The sequence below is a fragment of the Marmota marmota genome, unplaced genomic scaffold (genome assembly GCF_001458135.2).
Source record: "Marmota marmota marmota unplaced genomic scaffold, marMar, whole genome shotgun sequence".
Taxonomy (NCBI): domain Eukaryota; kingdom Metazoa; phylum Chordata; class Mammalia; order Rodentia; family Sciuridae; genus Marmota; species Marmota marmota.
The window spans coordinates 12,411,711-12,418,236 of NW_025999942.1; the positions used below are offsets into that span (position 1 = coordinate 12,411,711).

General features: G+C 46.0%; 1 protein-coding gene across 6 annotated transcripts in view; it reads left to right on the forward strand.

The window, feature by feature from the left end:
- Positions 1 to 6,526, forward strand: part of Snap47 (synaptosome associated protein 47) — a 111,801-nt gene that overhangs the window by 852 nt on the left and 104,423 nt on the right. The window contains exon 2 of one of the 6 annotated variants that reach the window (XM_048801346.1): positions 1,048 to 1,110. The exons of the other annotated variants lie outside the window; for them this stretch is intronic. The gene's annotated coding sequence lies outside the window, so the exon portion shown is untranslated. The remainder of the gene's footprint in view (positions 1 to 1,047; positions 1,111 to 6,526) is intronic. 6 annotated transcript variants of the gene reach the window in all.

The following is a 6,526-nucleotide window of genomic DNA, read 5'->3' on the forward strand; positions in this document are numbered from 1 at the left end:
GAGGGGGCGGCCGGACGGAGGGAGACCGGGCCGGGGTCGTTGAGGGGGCCCTTTGGAAAGAGAGGACCATTTGTCCCGAAAGAGCGGGAGGCTCGGGAGGCTGGAGGAGCCTGGGGGCTGCTTCCAGGTGGAGCGGTAAGGGCGGCCGACTGAGTCGCGGGCAGGGTGGGGGCCGGCGTGCTGCGGCCCGGTGCTGGTGGCCTCAGTTCCCGTGGGCACTGCGTGGAGGCTGGTTCTTCCTCCGGCCCTGGGGATTGGACCCGGGGTCTGTACTACTAAGCCTTAGTCCCAGCCCCTTTTTAAAAATGTCTGTGACGGAGTTTTGCCGAGTTGGCCTCGAAGTTGCTGTCCTTCTCTCCGAGTCTCCTGAGTTACTTGGGATTACAGGTGTGGCCACCACCCCTGGGGATGGAGGTTACTGGGCTGGGGCCTTTCAGGAAACTGACCCCGCACGCGCACCCCTTCAAACCCAGTCAAATCAAAGGTTTCAGACATCTCATTCCGAGTAACATGCATGAGTTTAGTGAAGGGATAGGAAAGGGTAAAGGGGACACTCAAGGGAGAGAGTAGGTCCTCTCAGGAGAGGGACAGCGTGCCTCTCAGGAGAGGGACAGCGTGCCTCTCCTGCACTCCAGTTTTATTGGGGATCACAGTGAAGTTTCTAGGGAATCCCCCCTTGACTTGACAGCAGGATGACATCGGACTTTCGGGTCCCCGCTGTCATGACAACTCTGTCACCTTGGCCTGTGGATTCTTTTTTTTTTTTTTTAAGTTGTAGTTGGACATTTATTTATTTGTTTTTATGTAGTGCCGAAGATCGAACCCAGCGTCTTGCACATGCTAGAAGAGCTCTACTGCTGAGCCACAACCCCCTGGCACATGGATTCTTAACTCTAAATTCTTACAGGTTTTATGGTTAAGAGGAACTATCCTTTATCTCCCTGAGTTCCAGGATCTGGTCTGTGGAAAGGGTCACAAAATCTCTTCTTTCAGGGTAACTTGGATTCCTTTTAGAGACATTATTTCAAACTTGCATTTCTCCTGCAGGTAACATGTAGTTTGCTGAGAAATGTGACACATCTTGTCTACTTAAGCCAGACAGAGCTGCAGGTAAATTGCTTCTTGGAAAAGAAAGCATGTGGGGGTCAGCACAGTGGGCCCATTTTTATGGAATTACTCCCTTAACCTTGTGTTACCACCAGTTGCTTCTGTCTATCCTCTACCATGGATGTCATTATTGTAGGCTAGGCCATGGTAGGAAATGGGAATGTACACAGAAATTAAAATGGAGAGAAAGACTCAGTCATAAGCCCATCCACAGATGACCATTTTGAAATTCTCTGGTATAGAGCCTGTGTTTCCAGGCACGTTTGTGTTCACTCATTTAGCCCCCTTCCTTTCTCCCTTTTTTCTTCCCCTAGTGTCTTCTTATGTAGGCATAATGTTACGATGTGTGTGTGTTTTCATTCTCTTTCCTGGATATCTGAAGAAATGAATGTTTTGTCTGCTGTTGAGCCCCCTGCTGGCCAGCAGCCTCAGGTGGCTTTAGGATGGGGCTTGTCAATGAAAGACTGACTGTAAATTGGGAATTTACGCCCCAGCCCCATTTTCCAGGGAGGGGAGAGGGACTAAAGGCTGTGTTGATCAGTAGTGACAATGATTTTATCCATCAAGCCCATGGAATGATACCTACATAAAACCCCAAAGCACGGGGTTCTGAGAGCTTCCTGGTAGGTAAATGTGGGGAGGTTCCTGGAGGGTGGTGCCCAGGGAGAGGCCTCTTCCCATACCTTACCCCCACCTACCTACCGACACCCCCCCCATATATATAAAATCATCTTCATCTGTGTTCTTTTTCATCTGTGTTCTTTGTAGTATCCTTTATAATAAAATAGTAAATGCAAATATTTCCCTGAGTTCTCTGAAACACTTGAACAAATAAATCTAAATTGAGGAGGAGTTATTGGGAATACTGATTTATAACTGGTGGGTCAGAAGCCCAGGTGAGTCAATCTGGGCTTGTGAGGTGGAATGGGGAGGCAGAAGGGGCTGGGGAGTGGTGGAGGGACAGCCCTCAGTCTGTTGGATTTGATCCTGTCTCAAGCATACAATATCAGAATTGAGTTGAATTAGGGAACATCCAACTTGTGTCCTCTACTGAATTGCTGAATTGTTTGCTTCCTGGTGTGTGTGTGTCTGTGAAACTCCCATACATGTGTCAAAGTGTGTTGTTAGAGTATAGGGGAAACCAATTTTGAGTTTTGTGTTTTGCACACATGTGCACACACAAATTTCTCTTAACACTCTCTGTATGTATATATAGTTTTCAAAAAACTTAACAATAAACTACGATCTTTCCATGTGTTTACTAAATGTCCTTTGGGTATTTGATTTCACTTGTGCATGCAGACTGGGGAGGCCAATGGGAAAAGTGGGGCGCAGAGTGTTTATAATTGTCTCAGTATGTGAGAAGTATGATTCATCACAGAATTTGCCTCATGAGGAAAGTATGTGTGATATTATATATATACATACACATACACACCATGGAATAATACCTGCATAAAGTATGCAGTTAACCTTGTGTTACCACCAGTTGCTTCTGTCTGTCCCCTACCATGGATGTCATTGTGGGCTAGTCCATGGTAGGAAATGGGAATGTACACAGAAGTTAAAATGGAGAGAGACTCAATCATAAGCCCATCCACAGTTGACCATTTTAAAATTTTTCTGGTATAGAGCCTGTGTTTCTAGGCATGTGTGAATTCACTCATTTAGCCCCCTTCCTTTCTCCCTTTTTTTTTTCTGGGAGACTTATTTCAGGTTAACAGCATATTTTATGTAGTTATCATTTTCTGCCCTGCCACCTCACCTCACAAGCCCAGATTGACTCATCTGGGCTTCTGACCCACCAGTTATAAATCAGCATTCCCAATAACCCCTCCTCAATTTTGATTTATTTGCTCAAGTGGTTCACAGAACTCAGGAAAACATTTACTAATTTATTATAAAGGATACTACAAAAATGCACTAGTATGTGTATTGATATTTCATATATATATATATATATATATATATATATACACACACACACACACACACACACACACACACACAAAAATAAATACATTTCTGTTCTACTGGGGAATCAAGGATTGAACCTGGGATGCTCAACCACTGAGCCACATCCCTAGCCCTGTTTCATATTTTATTTAGAGACAGTGTCTCACTGAGTTTTGTGGGGCCTTGCTGCTGCACCTGGCTTTGAACTTGTGATCCTCCTGCCTTAGCCTTCCAAACCTCTGGGATTACAGACATGCGCCACCGCGCCCAGCTTTTTGTTTTTTATCCATGGTTCCTGGCTTATAATTCCCTCCACAGGGCAAACCATAGAAACTAGAATTTCTTGGAGATGTCAAAAATAATCTGAATAGATGGGCTTACTGGGTTTCCTCACCCTTTCTATTAGCAGTCAGGCCTGTGCTATAGTCTCCATAACAACTGGAAAGGAAAGGGTTCAGAGAGTTTCCAGGTAGCCGCATAGAGGGAGGTACCTGGAAGGTGGTGCACAGGTAGGGTGTAGAAGCCTGTACCCATTCCCTATGCCTCTTACATGTCTCTTCATCTGTATTCTTTGTATTGTCTTTTATGGTAAACCAGTGAATGTAAGTAAGTATTTCACTAGTTCGTTGAGCCATTTGAGGAAATCCAATCCAAAAAAGGGGTTATGATTATGTATGGGAGTCTGTCAGAAGCACAGGCAAGACAGCCTGGGGCTTGTGATTGGCATCTTGAAGACTGAGCTCTCAAACTAGGATCTGATGCTATCTCCAGGCTGAATCAGAATTGGATCAAAGTAGAGTATGTCCTGTTGGTGTCCCTTGTTGCAGAATTGCTCACTTGCTGGTGGGGCAAAACCTTTATAGTTTTTTGGGTCACAGAAGTCTCCTGTGTTGATTGTGGTGTGACAGCAGAGGTAAGGCCGCTTGTTCTATTTTTATTTTATTATTTTGAGACAGAGTCTTGCTCAGTTGCCCAGGCTGTCCTTGAACTTGTGATCCTCCTGCCTCTGCCTCCAGAGTCACTGAGATCACTTACCTGCATGCCCCCTCATGCCTGGCAGAACGGGTTGTTTGTTTTTTCCCCACACAGTTTGAAATTCAGATAAGCATTTCCCAGGCTGAATTTCTGTGCCTGAGACCAAGTTCTCTGAGAAAGAGGAGGTCAGGGCCAGCACATCCACATATACCCCAAGATCTCTGGGGACAACTAAGCTCTTATCCACATGTCTGGGACCTTAAACTTTTTTTATTGGTTCTTTTTAGTTATACATGACAATAGAATCCATTTTGATATAATTATGAAAATATGTAATTTTACTTAGGATCCAAGTCTGTGGATGTACGCAATGGTGAGATTCACTGTTGTGTATAGGACCTTGAACTCTTGAGCCAGATATTTGTTGCCATATTTCCCCTTATCCACATGGTGGCCCTCTGGTGTTAATGTGAGCACTGTTGTACATGTGGGAGGGAAGAGAGGTCTGGAATACAGGTATATGTCACTGAAGTTCCCTGGCAGAGCCAGGAACCAGCTAGTGATGCACATCCTTTGGCCCCACTCAGACTTACAGAACCTGACCCTCTTGGGTAGTGCCATCCCTGAAAGAGCAACAGGAAAGGGGTTGAAGTTAGTGTTTTGGAGGAAGTGCAGTGGAAACAGCACACAATCAGCTCTCTCTGAAAAGCTAGCACATGCACTGTGAGTAGGCCATGGTGTTGGGTTGAAATGCCCTCGGACAGCATGACTGAGCCTTCCAGGGTGGGGCTGGGAGCCTCTGAGGGAGTGGAAAGAGGATATACTGCAGAGTGGGAGGACAGGTAATGGGAAAAAGCCAGCTGCACTGCCCCACCACATACACTGCCCCTCTGTTTTCTCTTCCAGCCTTGAAATTTGGAGGTAGTGGAAGGTGTGTAAAATGTCTCTAGCTCTGCTACTTTGGAAATGAACTAAAAATAGGGTGTTTACTTACTGTTGAGTCTCACTTGGGCTCCTGTATGATGGAAATGCTGAAAGACATGCATTATGCCAACCATGATGTTAGTAGTGCTGGCCGTGTGACCAAGTACTTGTTCCCCAAGAGCGTTACTTGGATATATTAACCTCAGACACCCCAGAACTTCATGCCATGACCTCCCATGCTAGATCTGTGTTGTACACGCAGAGTCAATGCAGGTCTTCAGGTTCATGTTGGTGCTGTGTAGGCTGTTCCAGCTTGCAGTAGGCAGCATCCCAATGACGACTCTGGGAATGGAGCATCACCAGAAAGCTAGGCAGTATGCAAGGGAATGGATAGAGTCCTTATTTCCATGTGGTGGGATGTGGCTCATTCAGCACACATGCATGGGGGCCTGTTAGCTGTGGTGTTCTCTTTCTCTTGTGTGCAGACTTTAGTTGATAGCATTGTAAATGTGAACAAGCTCTGGAGTGTGGGAATGCTTTGCTAGGTGATGGTTCAGGGGATTAATTAGGAAGGGCTCAGGTGCCATTTGAGCAGAGGCCTGAAGTGAAAAGTGTCATTCATTTCCAGAGAGAATAACTAGTGGAAAGGGCAGCAGAATTAAGCTGCAGAATGCATTTGGCTGTGGTGAGGAGTTGGACTTACTCCAAGTACACTGGGAAAGGTGTTTTTGTTTTTGTGCTTGTTTCTTTTTCAGTGACGGGGGTGCTGGAGATGGAACCTGGGGCTTTGCTGGTGTTCGGCACGTGCTCTACCACTAAGCTACATCCCTGTTCTACGTTGGGAAGGGATTTGGGCAGGGAAGAGTCACTTTTCATAATTCTGTTTTATTGGTTGCTGGGCAGAGAACAGGGGGTGGGGTCAGGGTGAAATTGGGAGGTCAGCTGAGGATTTGTTCAGGTGGGTGATGGCCCTTCCTTGGAGAGGTGTGGATGAGGAGATGGAGAACAGTGGAATGCTGCCAGGATTTATGATGGATTGTTCAGGAGGATGAGGAAGAGAGGAATCTAGGGAAACTTGAGTCCAGTGAAGTCTTTATGAGAAGAGCACTTCTGTGGGGGCTAGTCAGGTAGGAGGTACTTCTTAGTTATGGATTGGCTGTGCCCAGCAAGTGGCCAGATGAGGAGCTGATAGTGGGGCTTGTCAACTGTTGCTTGGTAGGTGTGGTATGGAGATGCCCAAAGCCTACCAGATATTTGAGTTGAGGCCTAGAAAATTTAGGGCTTAATAGGTACATTGAGTAGAATGAGCATTGATTGAAGTGACATTTAGTGCCATGGTTCTGTAACAAGGACCTTGACTCTTCACTTTTGCCTGCTAATGTCTGATGGGTGGCTAAAAGCAAGACTAAAGACTTGGGCCCTCTGCCTCAATTTTGCATCCATCTCCTTTGCTTTAAGTCACCTTGGATTCCAGAACAAGATCTTATCTGATAAACACCTTGTGATGAGTCAAAGCATTGACATCTCTCTGTCTCCTCCCTCCCCCCTCCCCCTCTCTCTCCCC